The sequence below is a fragment of the Monodelphis domestica genome, chromosome 6 (assembly GCF_027887165.1).
Source record: "Monodelphis domestica isolate mMonDom1 chromosome 6, mMonDom1.pri, whole genome shotgun sequence".
In the NCBI taxonomy this organism is placed as follows: Eukaryota; Metazoa; Chordata; class Mammalia; order Didelphimorphia; family Didelphidae; genus Monodelphis; species Monodelphis domestica.
This window is the reverse complement of record NC_077232.1, coordinates 297,162,316-297,180,838: the sequence shown is the minus strand read 5'-3', so window position 1 is coordinate 297,180,838 and position 18,523 is coordinate 297,162,316. Positions and strand designations below refer to the sequence as shown.

At 43.0% G+C, this 18,523-nt stretch overlaps 1 protein-coding gene across 2 annotated transcripts in view; it reads left to right on the top strand.

Moving 5' to 3' along the window:
• Positions 1-18,523, top strand: part of GTF2E2 (general transcription factor IIE subunit 2) — a 101,765-nt gene that overhangs the window by 54,535 nt on the left and 28,707 nt on the right. The gene's annotated exons all lie outside the window — the stretch shown is intronic.

Genomic DNA, 18,523 nt, shown 5'->3' with positions numbered 1-18,523 from the left:
CTTGTCTCCTGTCCTTGAAAACAAACTTTGCCAGTTGCCTGGAAAATATTCTGCTAGAAATCCCCTTTTCCATGGCTAAAGCTCCCTTCCATTTCTCCTCCCTTTCCTGGGACATTCTTTACTTCTCTATTCAGAGTTGCCCCAGAATATTGTATATTCTGGGAAGTTGAAGCTGCAATCAGTGGACTGATAATGCATTCCTTTGCTTTTGGTTGGCCTCCTGTCTTCAACCCATAGTCCTCAGACCTCACACACACACAATACCCTCACTGATGACCCAAGAGACCCCATTTCTCTCTGGAGACTTAGAAGTAATCCTCCATAGTAGCCCTGCATTGCCAGCTGTCTGTTGGACTGGTGGAGCTGGATGTCCAGAGGGCATCTCAGACTTCAACATAATCCAATTTGAATTCACTCCTTTCCTCCCAGATCCTTCCATATTGCAGTCTTTGCTGTTATTCCCAAAGACCACTGTTCTCCAAGTTACCCATTTTTTTGTCCCTTGCAGTCATTTCTTCCTTAAACATATCTTGTCTCCATCCCCTTTTCTCTACTCTGAGTGACCAGGCTAGTTCAGACTTTCATCCACTCAAGCTCCAGCTATGGCCTACTTGTACCCTCTTTTCTGGGCTCCCTGTCTCCAGGCTCTCTCCACACCAGCTCAGCTGCCAAAGTGGTTTTCTAAAGTTTGTATCTGACCATAACCATGCCCTTGTCCTCATCCTCCTCCCGTCTTAATGTGATAAGCTCCATTGGTTTCCTATGACCTGTAGCATCAAATATACACTCCTTTTTGGGGGGAAAAGGGGGAGCATTTGAAGCTTTTCCCAGTATTGTCAGTTTTCTACATCATCATTCTCTTGTAGACACACTGTTTTCCAATCTTGCTGGTTGATTTGCTCTTGCTTGTCAACCACCCTTCATCTCCCATCTCTGGGCTTTTGAATATGCCTGGAATACCTTCCCTTCTCTCCTCCTCTAGAGATTCCTGAGCTTCCTTCAGGACTCAGCTCAAACAACACCTTCAGCTAGTGGTCTTTCCTAACTAGCCAAAGAATTTCTCCATTCCCCTTCATCTTCTAGGTTCTCAACCTTTCCACACTGGACTGTCCCTATTGGTGTATATGTTGCAACTGGAGGCCAAGGTTTGCTATCTCCTATCTTTGCCTTTATGGTCCTTAGTACAATGTGTGAAGATTGGATTTAGCTCTCCTCTGATTGTAACAATGAAGATATTTAGCTCTTCCTTGATTGTGAAGATTAAATTGTAATCCCCTGATTGTAAAAGTGAAGGTACTTAGCTCTTCCTTTATTGGGAAGATTGAATTGTAATCCACAATCCGTTTTTTAGATTTTAATCCCCAAAAGGTGGAAACGCAGTATTTGAAGTAGATCTACCCATTTGTACTAAACGTACAAACTAACTACTAAAAAAATATAACCGAAAAAAGCATAATCTAACCAAAGAAGTTGTGAACTAAAGAATGGGCAGTCCTGGAGAGGAGCGTCTGCTGTGATTGGTAGACGTGAAATTTAGGGGAGGTGACACAAGAGAAAAAGATCTTTAAAAAAGAGGACCACAGAGGCCAGAGGATCATTCAAAGAGATTCGAGATTGGAGATAGATTGAAGAACTCTGACCCAGAGTTAAGACTGGAGGATTAGTCTCTAGACTAGATTAGTCTCTAGAGTTTGGAGTGAAGAAGAGTCACTCGGAGGAGAAACTGTAAGAATCAACAGACACTTGAGGAGAGACTGGAAGACAAACACTCGGACTTGGCTGTGGAACTGGACCCCTGGAGGAACTTGTGCAGGAGACCTCAGACTGCTTTTCTTTCAGATGGTCACCTTGGTGAGTGAAAGGCTAACTTAGTGTCCTGCCTTTCACCTCCGAGAAAGGTCCATCGTCTTGAGACTCATTTCCCTGATTAAGCTTAGAATTTCTACCTGGATCAGAGGAAGCCGGAGTTTTCTCTTTCTCTCTCATTCCTTAATATCTTCCCTCTATTGTAAATAAACTACCATAAAATTACATTTTACTTTAGTAATTCATTTTGGGATTTAGAAATTCAATCCCTGGGGACCACCAAATATAATATTCAGCACAACCAGAAATAAATCTAACAATGTCTGGCTCAGAAGAGAGTAAGTACTGATAAATATTGTTGACTAATTATTAGCTGTGTGTGACCATGGGCAAATTTTAGCCTTAGTTTCCTCATCTTTATAGTGAAGGGGTTAAACTAGATGACCTCTGAGTATCCTATCCATCTCTAAGTTTATGATCCTGTCTGGCATATTCTTGATATTGGGGCAGCTAGGTGGCACAGTGGATTGTGACATGGAAATCACTTTAAAAGACTGATATATATTAATTTAAGGTCACCAAGGAATTCAGCTATGTAATTCCTAAATGAAAACTCAAGTCAGCAGTCAACCTTTTATGGAGTTTTTAATTACAAACAGGAGGAAGAAAGATATGAGAGAGAGAGAGAGAGAGAGAGAGAGAGAGAGAGAGAGAGAGAGAGAGAGAGAGAGAGAGAGAGTGTGAGAGAGTGAGAGTGAGTCAGTCTCAGAGGCCTCCAGCCTCCTTCAGATCAAACCCTCCTCTCAGACCTCTCCAGGAGCTCTCCCTCCAGGACCTCTCTCCTCTCAGACTCCTTCAGAGCAAAACCTCTCAGAGCAAAACCTCATCCTCCTGTCCTCAGACCCCGCTATCTTTAAGGAAACCATCTAAGTCCTCTCCCCTCAGTTCTCACATCTACCAATCACTGTCCATGTCTCCCCTGTGCCAATGGTGGCTCTAGTTTAACCCAGGACCACCCAGAGGTCTGTTTCCTTTGCACATGTCTGTTGAAGGTCATATTCTCAAATAATTAAATCTTGATCTTTGCTGCAGCCCTTCCCAAATTCCGTTACTCTGAGTAGGGTGGAGATTGTAAGTTCCAAGACCTGGTTCTGTCATTCCAAGTATCTCTATTGTATCAATTCTAAAATCAATCATGACTCAAAGAACTTCCTGTTCTATGCTTAAGCATAGGTCAAAGCCCTTTCCATCGTTTAGCAAAAGGGTTCTGTCCTAAAGTAGTCTTAAGTAGGGAGGAGAAGGATCCTCCCATGCCAAGGAGTTTCACATTCCAATAGAGTTCTTACTATCAGTAGGAAATTTTTCAAGTATGAAATTTCCCAATGGGGAAATTTCCAACATTCATAAGGCTAAGAAATTTTAAGGTTTACAGGATAGAGCACTGGACGTGGAATCAGGAAGATCTGAGTTGGCATGAGAGCTCAGGCATTGACTAGCTGTGTGACCCTGAGCAAATTACTTCATCTCTGTTTGCCTTTTTTTTGAATGGGGTTCATAATAATAACATTAACTTCTAGGGTTATTGTGAGGATCTAATGGGACAGTAATTGTAAAGTACAAATAAGCACAGTATAAAATGTTAGCTATTATGATTATTCTTAATAAATACATCCATTTTCATTTTATCCAGGCCTTTTGTTGTTGTCCAGTCAGTCAGGCTTTAAGTCCCTATTATGTAAGATACTACAAAGAAAAGGGGATTAAACTGTCCCTGACCTCAAGAAACTTAAAATAGGAAGAAACACTGCATATATGGCAGCCAGAAGAGCTGTATTTTAGTTGGGAAATTGGAAAAATAATGAATAGAATCATAGGAAAACTGGTTGACAGCCTGTTTCCAGTAGCCCTGGCAATATTTATTTGATAATAAGTTTCAGAGCTAAAAAGGGTAGGAGAAAGATTGCAGATATGCCAGTAGGGTGGGTGGCAAGAAGGTGGCATACAGGGCCTACTGGGGGGAAGTCACTCCAAGAGCTCTGCTTTGTGCCAACTGTTTTGGATCTGTTCAGTTCCATTCTATTAATTTCTAAAGCATCATTATAAACTTACTTTAGAATTTCAGTGAGGGGTAGTATCTCTGGTATCTCTGGTATGGAGGGCTTGTCGTGTCCTCCTAGGGCAGCTCTCCAGCCTCTGACACCCAGCTCTCACTTGTGGCTCCCAGTAGCTACTAGCATGCAGTAGTGGCCACACCCCGGGCAACGGCTTCGACAGGCCGGCCAAACCTTGTAAAGGTAGCCATCCAGTCGTCGACCCCTGGTGAACCAGGACTTTGCTTACCCAGCATGTGAAGACTGCTTCGGCTGAACAGATGGAAGAAACCAATAAGAAAGTTCAACGGCTGAGAGGGCGACGCAGCAAAGCACTGTGGAGTGCTGAGGGTGTATTAGAGCACAAAAGACAACACAGCCATCTAATGCAGCTGAGGAAGTCTCCAGGTGTAATGACTTTTCATGCCACTGGACCCAGACTTCCAACGCCAAGAGAGTGGGACTGTCTCTGTGCATCGACTTTTCCACTTAAATCTCCTTCACGCACAAGTATCTTTGTGCACACTCATCTATCCTAACCCTGTCCATCCTCTTCAAGACCTGCGGCGATGGGGGAGTGGCGACGCAACAGGTGGAGGTGACCACTGGCAGTTGTAGTCACAATCCTGCACGTAGGCGGCCCACAGAGCAGTGGTCACTCGGCTCTGTAGGGCAGCAGAGACGTTCGGCAGCATCCTGGGCAACTGAGCAGCCCTCTCTAGGATAGCACTGCTCACCCTAATCAAGGGAGGGGACCAGAAAAGGTGTCCCAAACATTGCCTGCCCTACAAACACCCGGTCAGCATACCGTGGCTGGCAGGTCATCCCTTTAAGTGGTCGAAATCAAAGAAAAAATACAAAGAAACTCCTACTAGGAGCATGGAACATCAGAACATTACTTGATAGAGAGAATACCCCAAGACCTGAGAGAACAGCTCTAATTGGTAAAGAACTGGCATGATATAACATCGACATCGCAGCCCTAAGCAAAACACGCTTACCAGAAGAGGGATCATTCAGCGAACCCACGACTGGATACACCTTCTTCTGGAAAGGTAGAGCCACAAATGAAGACAGAAATCACAGTGTTGACCTGGCTATCAAGACCAGCTTTCTCAAACAGCTGCCAGACTTGCCTGTGGGCATCAGTGAGAGGCTCATGAAGATCCGTTTGTCTCTCAGCAAAGACCGGTATGCCACAATCATCAGCTCATATGCCCCAACACTAACCAGCACAGAAGAGACCATCGAGCAGTTCTACTCTGACCTGAGTGCCGTCCTGCACTCAGTGCCCACCAATGACAAGCTGATACTACTGGGAGACTTAAATGCCTGCGTTGACCAGGACCATGAAAGATGGAAAGGAGTGCTCGGCAAACACGGCATAGGCAAAATGAACAACAACAGCCTACTGCTACTCAGCAAATGCTCAGAGTTTGAACTCACCATCACGAACACTGTGTTCAGAATGACGAACAAATATAAAATAACATGGATGCACCCACGATCAAAACAGTGGCATCTCATTGACTACATCATTGTACGCCGGCGAGACATCCAGGATGGACAGATCACCAGAGCCATGAGAGGAGCTGAATGCTGGACAGACCACCGATTGGTTAGAGCGACTCTACAAATGCGCATTGGGCCTCGCCATCCAAAACACTCCCAGACAGTTCGCGCATTTTACAACGTGAGTCATCTTAGAGATCCATCTTATTTGCAAACATTCCAATCCTGCCTGGATGACAAGCTGTCTGCCAAAGGACCACTCACTGGAAACTCAACCGAGAAATGGAACCAGTTCAGAGATGCAGTGAAGGAAACATCAAAGGCAGTCCTAGGCCGCAAAAAATGCAACCACCAGGACTGGTTCGACGAGAACAACACTGCTATTGAAGACCTATTGAGCAAAAAGAACAAAGCCTTTATGGAGTGGCAAAATAACCCAAATTCTGCTCCTAAAAAGGACAGAATCAAGTCTCTCCAAGCTACAGCACTGTGAGATCAGGAAGATGCAAGACCGATGGCGGGAAAAAAAGGCAGAAGAAATCCAGCGGTTTGCTGATACGAAAAACTACAAACAATTTTTCAGTGCCCTCAAGACTGTCTATGGGCCATTAAAACCTACCACCACTCCCTTGCTATCCTCTGACGGTGACACTCTCATAAAAGATAAAAAAGGCATCAGTAACAGGTGGAAAGAACACTTCAGTCAGCTTCTCAACCAACCCTCTTCAGTCAACCAAAGCGCCCTTGACCAGATCCCCAAAACCGCACCATTGAACAACTTGACGTCCCTCCTTCAATAGAGGAAATCCAAAAAGCCATTAAACAAATGAGTGCCGGCAAGGCACCCGGTAAAGACAGGATCCCAACCGAGGTGTATGAGGCCTTAAATGGAAAGGTGCTCCAGGCATTCTACATAATGCTGACCAGCATATGAGAAGAGGAAGACATGCCCTCAGAACTCAGAGATGCCTCCATCGTCACCCTATACAAGAACAAAGGCACACGAGCAGCCTGTGACAACTACAGAGGCATCTCACTATTCTCCACTGCCGGAAAGATCCTTGCCCGTGTTATACTCAACAGACTCCTGTCATCTGTTTCAGAGCCGAACCTGCCTGAATCACAATGTGGCTTCCAACCAGATCGCAGTACCATCGACATGGTCTTCACGGTGAGGCAAATGCAGGAAAAATGCCTTGAGCAGAACCTGAGTCTCTACATTGTCTTCATAGACCTGACAAAGGCATTCGACACAGTGAATAGGGACGCATTGTGGGTGATCCTCAGCAAGCTCAGTTGCCCAGCAAAATTCATCAAACTGATCCAGCTCTTTCATGTCGACATGACAGGAGAAGTCCTATCTGGTGGAGAGACTTCCAATCTCTTCAACATCTCCAATGGCGTGAAACAAGGCTGTGTCCTCGCTCCCGTACTATTCAACCTATTTTTCACCCAAGTATTACGACATGCTGTGATGGATCTAGACCTTGGCGTCTACATCAAATACCGACTGGATGGCTCACTATTCGACCTTCGCCGCCTGACTGCAAAAACAAAGACAACAGAGAGACTCATCCTGGAAGCTCTCTTCGCAGATGACTGTGCTCTCATGGCCCACCAAGAAAATCATCTTCAAACCATTGTGGACAGGTTCTCTACCGAACAAAACTGTTTGGCCTGACTATCAGCCTCAGCAAAACAGAGGTTTCAACCTGCACCAGGGAGGCCAACTAACCAGCCGTGCATTACAATCAACGGCACACAGCTTTCTAACATCAACACTTTCAAGTACCTGGGCAGTACCATCGCCAACGACGGGTCCCTAGACCACGAGATCAATGCCAGGATCCAAAAGGCCAGCCAGGCACTCGGGTGGCTGCGCTCCAAAGTCCTCCAACACAGAGGTGTAAGCACTGTGACGAAGCTCAAAGTGTACAACGCAGTGGTCCTCAGTTTGCTCCTGTAAGGTTGCGAGACATGGACACTGTACCGGAAGCACATGAAACAGCTGGAGCAATTCCACCAACGCTCTCTCCGGTCAATCATGAGGATCCGATGGCAGGACCGTATCACCAACCAGGAAGTCCTCGACAGAGCCAACTCCACCAGCATCGAAGTCATGATCCTCAAAACCCAGCTACGATGGTCTGGACCTGTCATCCGCATGGACCCACAACGAATACCAAGACAAGTATTCTATGGTGAACTGTCAGCTGGACTCAGGAAACAAGGCCGACCAAAGAAAAGATTCAAGGATCAGCTAAAGTCAAACTTGAAGTGGATTGGCATTACACCAAAGCAACTAGAACTTGCTGCCTCTGTCAGAAGCAGCTGGCAAACCCACATTAACCATGCCGCCACCACCTTTGAAGATGAACGACGTCGACGTCTTGCCGCTGCACGTGAATGCCAACACCAGGCCACAACCGCCCCTCCCGTAACAACTGGCGTCCCATGCCCCATGTGCCACAAACTTTGCGCCTCAGTCTTTGGACTCCAAAACCACATGAGGGTACATCAATAGATGATAATGCACAAAGATAATTGTCATTCTTGGTCACCAAGAGACTACCACTAACTAACATAACTAGCTCTGATCAGCACCTCTTCTAGCTCTTCTGTTTTTGTTGATAAGGGCTTCCCTCCTGCTGTTCTCATCCTCCCCGAAGATGCTCCAGTGCATTTCCTGCTGCCCTTGTCCTGGCCCTCTCATTTTGTCCCACTTGCCCCATAAGGAACTGCTTCATGTTCAATTATTGCTTGAGACTGAGCTTCCACATCCTTTCCTTTTTAACCCTATTACCTCCTAAAGAGTCTGTTTTACTTTTGACTATTGCCTCCCTTTATCTACCCTCCCTCTTATTCCCCGCCCCCCACCTCCCCTATTTCTTTTAATCCCATTCCTTACTACTATTTTCCTTTTGGGTAAGATGACTTTTTTTACTCAGCTGCGTGTGTATATATGTCCTGTCCTTGAACCAGTGACATTGTAGTAGTCTTCCCCTAAATCCCCCTCCATTTCATAAACTCTTATTTGTCCCACTTAAATGAAGTAATTTCCCCTATTCTTCCTCTTACTTCTCTTCTCTCCCAGTATATTCCTTTCCTTCATCCATTCTTTTGAGAACATCCCAACATCATAGAATGACTCTTAGGGTCCTCTGACAGTCCTAAAGATTATGAAGTTCTTAGAGGTTGTAAAAATTAAATTAATGAGCAGTAATAAAAATACTATAGTTTAAGAGATTTATTAATCATCATTAGAGATAAAGGAATAAAAAGGTAACAAAATAAAAGCCATGTGCTCATGGCTAATCAGCCTGTTTAAAAAGCCCACTTACCACCACCATGCTTGAGACAGGGAGCCAAAAAGGGCAGACCAGGAACACCCACTGAATGTATTTCCTATCTACAGGAAGTCAGTGGGCTCCCAGGAAATGTAGTTTTTAGGGTAACAGATTTCTAATTATACATTCCCTCGAGTTCTGTGGAAGACTGCTCTCTCCAATGGATCTTGTAAACAAAACCAACTTTTAAATTACAATAATTTGGGGGTTAAGGGGAAAAGAACAAAACCAATGATTGTTAAGCGCATTGACCAAAAAAAAAATTAGGGGCCAGTCCCCTTTGGCCTAAGAGTATATATTCAGAACAACTCATTCAACCCCATACAGTTCAAATCACCACATCCCAAAGTTCACTCTGGATCTTCTAGTACAGTGTGTGGTCTGTGCAGGCATCTTCATGGTGCCTTCTCCAAACAGTTCACTTTCTAGATTCGGAGAGGTAACATGTTTCTTAACCTAAAATTACTCTCAAAAGATTTAAACTTTGCATTTTAGAATAATAATATACCCCCCCCCCCCGTTAGATTTAAAATAGTTTTGAGCGTCAAATAGTTGTAGATAAGAGAGTGGGAGTCATAAACTGTGATAATTAAAATGTTTGGGAGCAAAAATTATGACCGCTGAAATATGTTTTCTACTGTGTCTTGGTTTTATATAAATATAAGATGGTCGCTAGGGAATATATTCCCAATTTATGAATATGCCCAAGCCAACTGGGTTTATAGAGAAATTTAATTTATAGTACACTGATTAATCAATAGAAAAAGAGAGAAAGTAAGAAAGGAATAAGAATGAATAAATCAGTCAGTTGGTTTTATCACTCACCCAAGATCTCTCTAGGTAAGGCTTCTCATGCCAACCTCAGGCTCCACCTTCAAGAGAGCCTCCTTTCAAGAAATGTTTCCAGAGAATTCTCCTCCTGACTCCTCCTGAGTTCTCCTTCCACAGCCTCCTTCAAGACCTCTCCAGGAGCTCTCCCTTCAGGCCCTCTCTCCTCTCAGACTCCTTCAGAGCATCCACTCCTCCTCAGTCCTCCTTCAGAGCAACCTCCTGAGTTCTCCTTCAGAGCAACCTCCTCAGAGCAAAACCTCTCCCTTCTCTCCTCAGACCCCGCTATCTTTAAGGAAACCATCTAAGTCCTCTCCCCTCAGTTCTCACATCTACCAATCACTGTCCATGTCTCCCCTGTGCCAATGGTGGCTCTAACTTAACCCAGGACCACCCAGAGGTCTGTTTCCTTTGCACATGTCTGTTGAAGGTCATATTCTCAAATAATTAAATCTTGATCTATGCTGCAGCCCTTCCCAAATTCCGTTACTCTGAGTAGGGTGGAGACTGTAAGTTCCAAGACCTGGTTCTGTCATTCCAAGTATCTCTATTGTATCAATTCTAAAATCAATCATGACTCAAAGAACTTCTTGTTCTATGCTTAAGTATAGGTCAAAGCCCTTTCCATGTTTAGCAAAAGGGTTCTGTCCTAAAGTAGTCTTAAGTAGGGAGGAGAAGGACCCTCCCATGCCAAGGGTTTTCACATTCCAATAGAGTTCTTACTATCAGTAGGAAATTTTTCAAGTATGAAATTTCCCAATGGGGAAATTTCCAACATTCATAAGTCTAAGAAATTTTAAGGTTTACACCCCCCCCCCCCCGGAGGATATTGAAAAACACAGGGATCACTCAGGGATGCATGGCTGAGTTATGAGGTATATGAATCAGTTAGTGAGAGAAATCAAAAACATAAAAAAAAATCCAAATAAAAGAGAAAAAAATAACTTCTGGATGAAATATAGAATATCAGTCTTATGTGTAAAAATTCCAAATAAAGGAAAATAAACCTTGAATCGGGGCCCAATTAAAGTGATTTAAGCAATTTATGCACTTTCTCAATCAGTAGCCAGGAGTATAGAAAGTTTGCTACACTATGAAAGACAGAAAAAGGGATAGATTTATGGGAGCCAGGTAGGAGCCAAGTTTGAGATACTTGGTAGAATGTGGGACAAGGAAGATCTGCCTTTGACATATGTCAAAACAGGTGCATCCTTGAACTCCAAACAAATTCAAGTCCTCTTGTCTTGCCCCAATTACATCAATTCCACTGGGATCAGTCTCTTTGACTTGGTGCTGGATAGGCACTATGTAGTTTAGCTTTGTGCTTTTTGGCACTGTGCAATGGCTCTTTTTGTATTCCCTTCTCCTGTGATCAGACAGAATCATTAAGCAATGCCCCCTGATTTTTTTTAAACATTTTTTTTGTTTGGTCAATTTCAAACATTCATTATTCCTTGGTTACTAAAATCACTTTCTATTCCTCCCTCCCCTCCCCATAGCTGACGCATAATTCCACTGGGTATTACATGTGTCCTTGATCAGAAACCATTTCCAAGTTGTTGGTGTTTGCACTAGGATGTTCATTTACAGTCTACATCCCCACTCATATTCTCCTTGACCCATGTAATCAAGCAGTTGTTTTTTGCCATGGTCAGGGTCCAGTCCCACTGCTGACTCCAGGGTTCCAGGCAGGTGGCGAACGATCAGTCAAAATAAATAACATAAAATAAATATCAAACGGAAGACAGCTTAATCATTACGGCCATGGGACTGCTTATCATCTCCGAGCTGCTCCACATTCCCAGGCTTGGGATTTATTTTTATATCCATATTCTTGGCATACAGATACACAAAATCAGAGAGATAATTGGAAAAGTAATACATTAACTTTTAACAAATCACTTCATTAACATTCTATATTTTTGTATTATGATTACAGACAGAATAAATGTTGCACATAAGATAAATGATTTCATCACAGGTGGCTTAATAGGGAGTTTGAGTTAGTGATTTTTGTAATTGAGTCACTGAGGTATATTGAAGCTTAATGTACCTGTACGTATTGTATGGGCCTCTATGATTGATTTGTGTGCTGGCTTCATGAGAAAGTTTTGGGCTTGGCCTGTAGCTGCAGTTTCACTGGGAATTATACACAGAAATAAAAGTTAACCCATGATAGTCTTTTGGGATTGGGTTTAAGGGTCTGATCTTTTGGTGATGTTTTGGAGAATTAGGATACAGGTGTTTTGCTCTTGCATTATTTCTTTTGAGACTAGGGGGAATAATAATCATTTCAATTCATAGGTAAGGAGCATTAATAAAAGTCATGCAAGGGGGATAAAATGGGCAGTCACATCTCGCCAAGGACCACTCTGTGGTCTCCCTGGCTACCACATGTGACTCTGTCAAGACATCGTGGACTGATGGCCCCCAGAAGTTTTTCTTCAGTGTTTCTACTCCCACAGTTTTTCCTCTGGATGTGGATAGTGTATTTTCTCATAGATCCCTCTGGGTTGTTCAGGAACATTGCTTTGCCACTAATGGAGTAGTCCATTCCATTCGATTGTACCACAGTGTATCAATCTTTGTGTACGATGTTCTCCTGGTTCTGCTCCTTTCCCTCTGTATCACTTCCTGGAGGTTGTTCCAGGTTCCATGGAATTCCTCCACTTTATTATTCCTTTGAGCACAATAGTATTCCATCACCAACAGATACCACAATTTGTTCAGCCATTCCCCAATTGAAGGGTATCCCCTCATTTTCCAACTTTTTGCCACCACAAAGAATGCAATAATGAATGTTTTTGTATATGTCTTTTTCCTTATTCTCCCTGTGGGGTACAAACACAGCAGTGCTATAGCTGGGTCAAAAGGCAGACAGTCTTTTAGTGCCCTGTGGGCATAATTCCAAATTGCCCTCCAGAATGGTTGGATCAATTCACAACTCCACCAGCAATGAATTAATGTCCCAACTTTGCCACATCCCCTCCAGCACTCATTACTTTCCATTGCTGTCATGTTAGCCAATCTGCCAAGTATGAGGTGTAGTACCTCAGAGTTATTTTGATTTCCATCTCTCTAATTATAAGAGATTTAGAACACTTTTTCATGTGCTTATTAATGGTTTGGATTTCTTTGACTGAAAATTGCCTATTCATTTCCCTTGCCCATTTATCAATTGGAGAATGCCTTGATTTTTTGTACATTTGGTTTAGCTCTTTATATATATTTGAGTAATTAGACCTTTGTCAGAGGTTTTTACTATGAAGATTATTTCCCAGTTTGTTATTTCCCTTCTTATTTTGGTTGCATTGGTTTTATTTGTACAAAACCTTTTTAATTTGATGTAATCAAAATCATTGATTTTACATTTTGTGACTTTCTAAGTCTTGCTTGGATTTAAAATCTTTCCCTTCCCAAAGGTCTGACATGTATACTATTCTGTGTTCACATAGTTTACTTATAGTTTCCTTCTTTATGCTCAAGTCATTCACCCATTCTGAGTTTATCTTGGTGTAGGGTGTGAGGTGTTGATCCAAGCCTAATCTCTGTCAAACTGTCTTCCAATTTCCCCAGCAGTTTTTATCAAATAGTGGATTTTTTGTCCTAAAAGCTGGGATATTTGGGCTTGTCATAGACTGTCTTGCTGAGTTCACTTACCTCAAGTCTATTCCACTGATCCTCCTTTCTGTCTCTTAGCCAGTACCAAATTGTTTTGATGACCACTGCTTTATAGTATAGTTTGAGATCTGGGACTGCAAGGTCCCCTTCCTTAGCAAATGCTTGGAAATCATCTATATTGTTGAATGCCCATACTTTCCCCTGGAAGTATATAGACAGTTTTGCTGGGTAGTTGATTCTTGGTTGGAGACCCAGCTCTCTTGCCTTTCTAAATATCATGTTCCATGCTTTGCAGTCTCTTAGTGTGTTAGCCGCTAAGTAATGTGTGATCCTTATGGGAGCCCCCCTATATCTGAGGCTCCTCCTCTTGGCTTCTTGTAGGATTTTCTCCTTTTCTTGGAAGTTCTTGAATTTGGCAATTACATTCCTGGGGGTTGTCTTTTGGGGATTTAGTATAGAGGGTGTTCTATGAACCCTTTCTATTTCTATTTTGCCCCCTTGTTCCAGAACATGTGGGCAATTTTCTTCTATAATCTCCTGTAGAATAGCATTGAGGTTATTGTTTATCTCTGGTTTTTCAGGGAGACAGATAATTCGAAGGTTGTCTCTTCTTCCTCTGTTTTCCAAGTCTGTGACCTTTTCAGTGAGATATTTTATGTTTTCTTCAAATTATTTAATTTTTTTGCTTTGCTTTATTGATTCTTTCTTTTTTATGATCTCACTTTCTTCTAGTTGCTTAATTCTGGTTGTTAGGGCCTGGTTTTGCTTTTCAGCTTTGTCTGCCCTTCTATTGGATTCTTCCAGCTCTTTCTCCAATTGTGAAGTCTTGTCTATCAGACTGCTGATCTCTTTCTCCCATTTTTCTTTCCAGAAGGTTTCCTTTTGGATAAGTTCCAGTTTGAGATCTTCCAGAGCTTGTTGATAGTTTCCATTTTGGGAGGCATGGTCTGATTTTGTTTGGATTTCATCCTCATTCTCTTCTTTTCCTTGGGTACTCCCACCATAAAAGTTTTCAATAGTCACTTTCCCCCCCCCTTTCTTCTTGGATGCTTGATTTTGGGCCGTGTGAGCCATTCCCCTTTCCTTTTTGGTCTGGGGTCTGGGTGATATGGGCGGGTTTTCTGTGAATTTAGGTTGCCTCAGACTAGTTCTTCCCAGCCTCCGAGGTTTCTTAGAGTGTGGGCCCCTGTTCTCAGCCCAACAGCCCAGGTGTTCAGCTCCGCCCTGATATTCAGCACGTGGTCCTCCCCTGGTGTTTAGCGCCGCCCAGGTGCTCAGCACAACTGCCCCGAGTTCAGCTCTGCGAGCCCCCTGTACTCAGTGCAGGAATCTCCCATGAAACCGCCCTGAGACGTTGTTTCCTGGCAGTCCCCAGATCCCAAGGACCCTGGTGTGCCCCTCCAGACAGAGACAGAGACACCTGGAGACTTCCTCAGCTGCATTGGATGGCTGTGTTGTCTTTTGTGCTCCAACACACCCTGAGCACTCCACAGTGCCTTGCTGCATCGCCATCTCAGCCTTTGAACCTTCTTGTTGGTTTCTTCCGCCTCTTCCGCCGAAACAGTCTTCACATGCTGGGTGAGCAAAGCCCTAGCTCACCAGGGGTCCACGACAACCCGATGGCTACCCTTACAAGGTTTAGCCGGCCTGTCGAAGTCGTTACCCAGGGTGTGGCCGCTGCCGCATGCTAGCAGCTACTAGGAGCCACAAGTGAGAGCTGGGTGTCAGGTGAGTGTCAGAGGCTGGAGAGCTGCCCTAGGAGGGCACGACAAGCCCTCTGTACCAAAGATATTACTCCTCCCTGAGCGCCCCATACACCCCGGTAACAGAATATATCTAATAAATACAGTAGATTAAAATGATTCAGTGTAACAGAATAGTATTGATCAGATTAATATATGAACTTAAAACAACAAAATTAAATCCTAATGCAGACAATCCGCAAAATACAATAAGATTCAGAGACTTTCACAAAGCCATGGAGTCTTTCAGTCTTAAAAATTTCACCTCCAGTCTCTTTAAAGTTCCTTCTCTATCCATTCAGGTTCCTTTTGTCAGACCTCTGGGATCTCCCATAGTGAGGGAGATCCCAAACTGGATGAATCTTAGAGCCTGGCAGGTCCAAATTGCAAGGGGTCATAGGGAAATGAATTTCTCCCCAGAATTTTAGGTAATATAATCAAAAGGACCAGTGTACCTAGGAATGGGAGGAAGAAAAAGCATCCTAATACAGGGAGCTGTTTGAGATAGGTAATGCACTGCTCTTTCATAGAATGTGCCATGCTTGCAATTTTACTTCCTGTTTTGAAGAGTGAACTTCCTTACCCTTCCCCCATGGGGGAAAATGCTAGGGAGTAGCTTGCTTCCCCTGCCAGGTGGACAGAGAGTTCAGAAGCTAAATATTACCTAAGGAAAACACTCCCTGGTTTTTACCATCTGCCCAGAGAGTGGCTCCAAGGACTCCCAGTTTGTGAGTTCTGAAGACATGGCTGCAGCTACCAGCAAAACAGCAGAATCAGTAACAGCAGTTGAGGCCGAGGCTGGGGTCAGAGCAGGAGGATGAGTGATCAGGATCAGTAACAGGCAGGATCAGGAAGATCAGGAGTGGATGGCTGGACTTGATTGGCAGCAGTAATGCCAGAAGTAGCAGGGAGGAATGCTACTTGAACAGATGGGCAAGAGAAACGGCTTCTCTCTTCTCCACCAAGACTCTTCTCCCCCAAACTAAAGCAGCCAGCCAGTAGGGCAGGACACCGACAAAAAGTAGAGGGGGGAAATGGCAGAAGTAATAAAAACCAGCAGGAGCAGGGCAGCAGCTCTGAAGAAAGTTAGGAGTTCTCTTGGAGTTCGCAAGGGTGGGGTTTAGGGGGGTGATAAAGCCATGGCAGAAGAAACATGGCTTAAAAACTTGTCTAAGCTATCTTAAAAAATTGAGAATTCTTTTCTCCAACTTCCGGGCACCATCATTGTAAAAATTAAAATGAATCTACAATAATGTAGATTGTTATATTTTGAGACTTTTTTATTGATCATTAGACAAAAAGGAATAAAAAAAGTAACGAAATAAAAACCACATGTTCATGGTTAATCATTCCTTTCAGAAAGCTCGCTTACCACCACCATGCTCTATACAGGAAGCCAAAAAGGGCAGACCAGGAACGCACACTGAATTTATCCCTTGTCTACAGGAAGTATGTAAGGACAGGAAGTCAGTGGGTTCCCGGAAAATGTAGTTTTTAGGGTAACCCATTTCTAATTATACACGGTCACTATATCCTATCTCAGAGGAATATGCCATTTATTGTTATGAATACAATCCTTTCTCAATATAAGAAAATAAGCAGTTTTAACCTTATTATTAAGTCCTTTATAATTTATCCCTCATTTCACCTTTTAATGCTTTATTGGCTCCTATATATGAATGTCAAATTTTCTATTTAGCTGTAATCTTGTTTATCAAGAATTCTTGGAAATTCTCTTTCATTTCCCCCCCCCAGGCTCCCCCCCCCCTCAAATGATTATACTTAGTTTTACTAGGTGGGTTATTCTTACTTGCAATCCTGCCTTGCCTTCCCAAATATTATATCCCAAGCTCTCCATTTCTTTAACATGGAAGCTGCTAAATCTTGTGTGATCTTAATTGGCTTCACAGTATTTGAATTCTTTCATTCTGGCTATTTATAGTATTTTCTCCTTTATCTCAGAGTTCTGAATTTTGACTCTTAAGATTCCTGGAAATTTTCATTTTGGAGATTCTTTGAACTTCTGATTTGCTCTCTACTTCTATAAATTCTGGGTAATTTTCCGTTATAATTTCTTGAACTATAATTTCAAGGCTCTGTTTCTCAATCTCTCTCTCTGTCTGTCCCTCCGTCCATCTGTCTGTCTCTCCCCCCCCCCCCTTTGTTTAAAGATTCTGAAAATATCTCTCCTCAATCTGTTTTCTAAGTCCGGCTCAAGGATTCACTGGGATCTCCTGCCTTGGTGTTCAGTCTTAGCCTCCTTAATGCTTGACAGCTAGAGTGCCCCACTATATGGTGCTCCTATCTCTCCCATGTCCACTGACTTCTCTGCCTTCCTAAGCTGCCCTGAGCCAAAAAAAAATCATTACCAGGGTGGTTTTTTTTCTCTCTCTTGACTTCTCTGATCAGAATTTGGTTGTTTTCTTGGTTGTTGTGGTGGAGATATACTGATTTGAGCATGGCAAAAATGCTACACTCCCCCCAGTCCATCCTGTCTTTTTGTTTTGATAATCATGAAAATAATTTATCTTTCCTACATGAGCCTGTCTCATCAATAAGTACATAATTTACTGTTTAATGAATTTTGACTTACAGTTATAATGGCAACATGAAAGGTAATAGAGAACCCCAGCTCTCCTACGTGCGATCCAGCAAAGGGCTTCAGAAGGCACCAGATCAAATCAGGATCAAGAAATCCGAAGGGAAACCACAGCAGTCAGCCCTTATCTGGCCTACTGTGACCCAGAGAGACAGTCTGTGGGTGTTGGAAGAGGGGAAGCCTGCTAGCTTATTGGGATAAATGCCAGGAAGAAGAGCTCAGGTAAATAATGTAGTCAGAGATGTTTCAGAGCACCTGGGACAGCACTTCCCCCAGGGACATTCTGAAGCTCTAACCCAAGCCCTCTAGAGGATCCTAGAAATCACAAGACTTGAATCTAAGAACTTCTTGGGGGAATTCATCCCTGAATGGCTCAGATTGAGGTTATTCAGCGTGCTTATTATTTCTCAGTGATCTTGCGCAAAAGATGCTGTGTAAACCTTCTTGGATTTGGAGCATAAGCACAGTAGTGGAAGTGGAAGCCAATGGCAGAACCTCTAGAACCCATCGAAGAGTTTCGGTGGATGAGGAGAACCTGTCCTTGGCACAAAGTCCTGAGACTAGAAATATAAATGCCAGAAGAAGACACAAAGAAGAAATATTGCTAACAAGATGTCCAAGAAACAAACCCAGAAGAAGAGAGTAACTGTATAACATGTGAAAAAAAAAACAGTTTAGCCACAAGAATTATATGAGTGCCAAGAAGAAATTAAGCAGGAAATAAAGAATGAATTTATAGCAAAATAAGACCTGTGAAGAAAAGAAGTTAAAGAAAAACAACTAGCTTGTACAGAAAGTGGGAAACATCCACATAGTGTATTCTTTGAAAATTAGAATAAAGCAAACAACTCAGTAACTCCAAGAGACATTGAGAAATATTAGAACAAAATTAAATATTGAAAAAAGCAGGAGAAATGTAATGTTTCAATAACAACTAACCTGGAAGACTGATGCAGGAGTGAGAATTTAAAAATTATT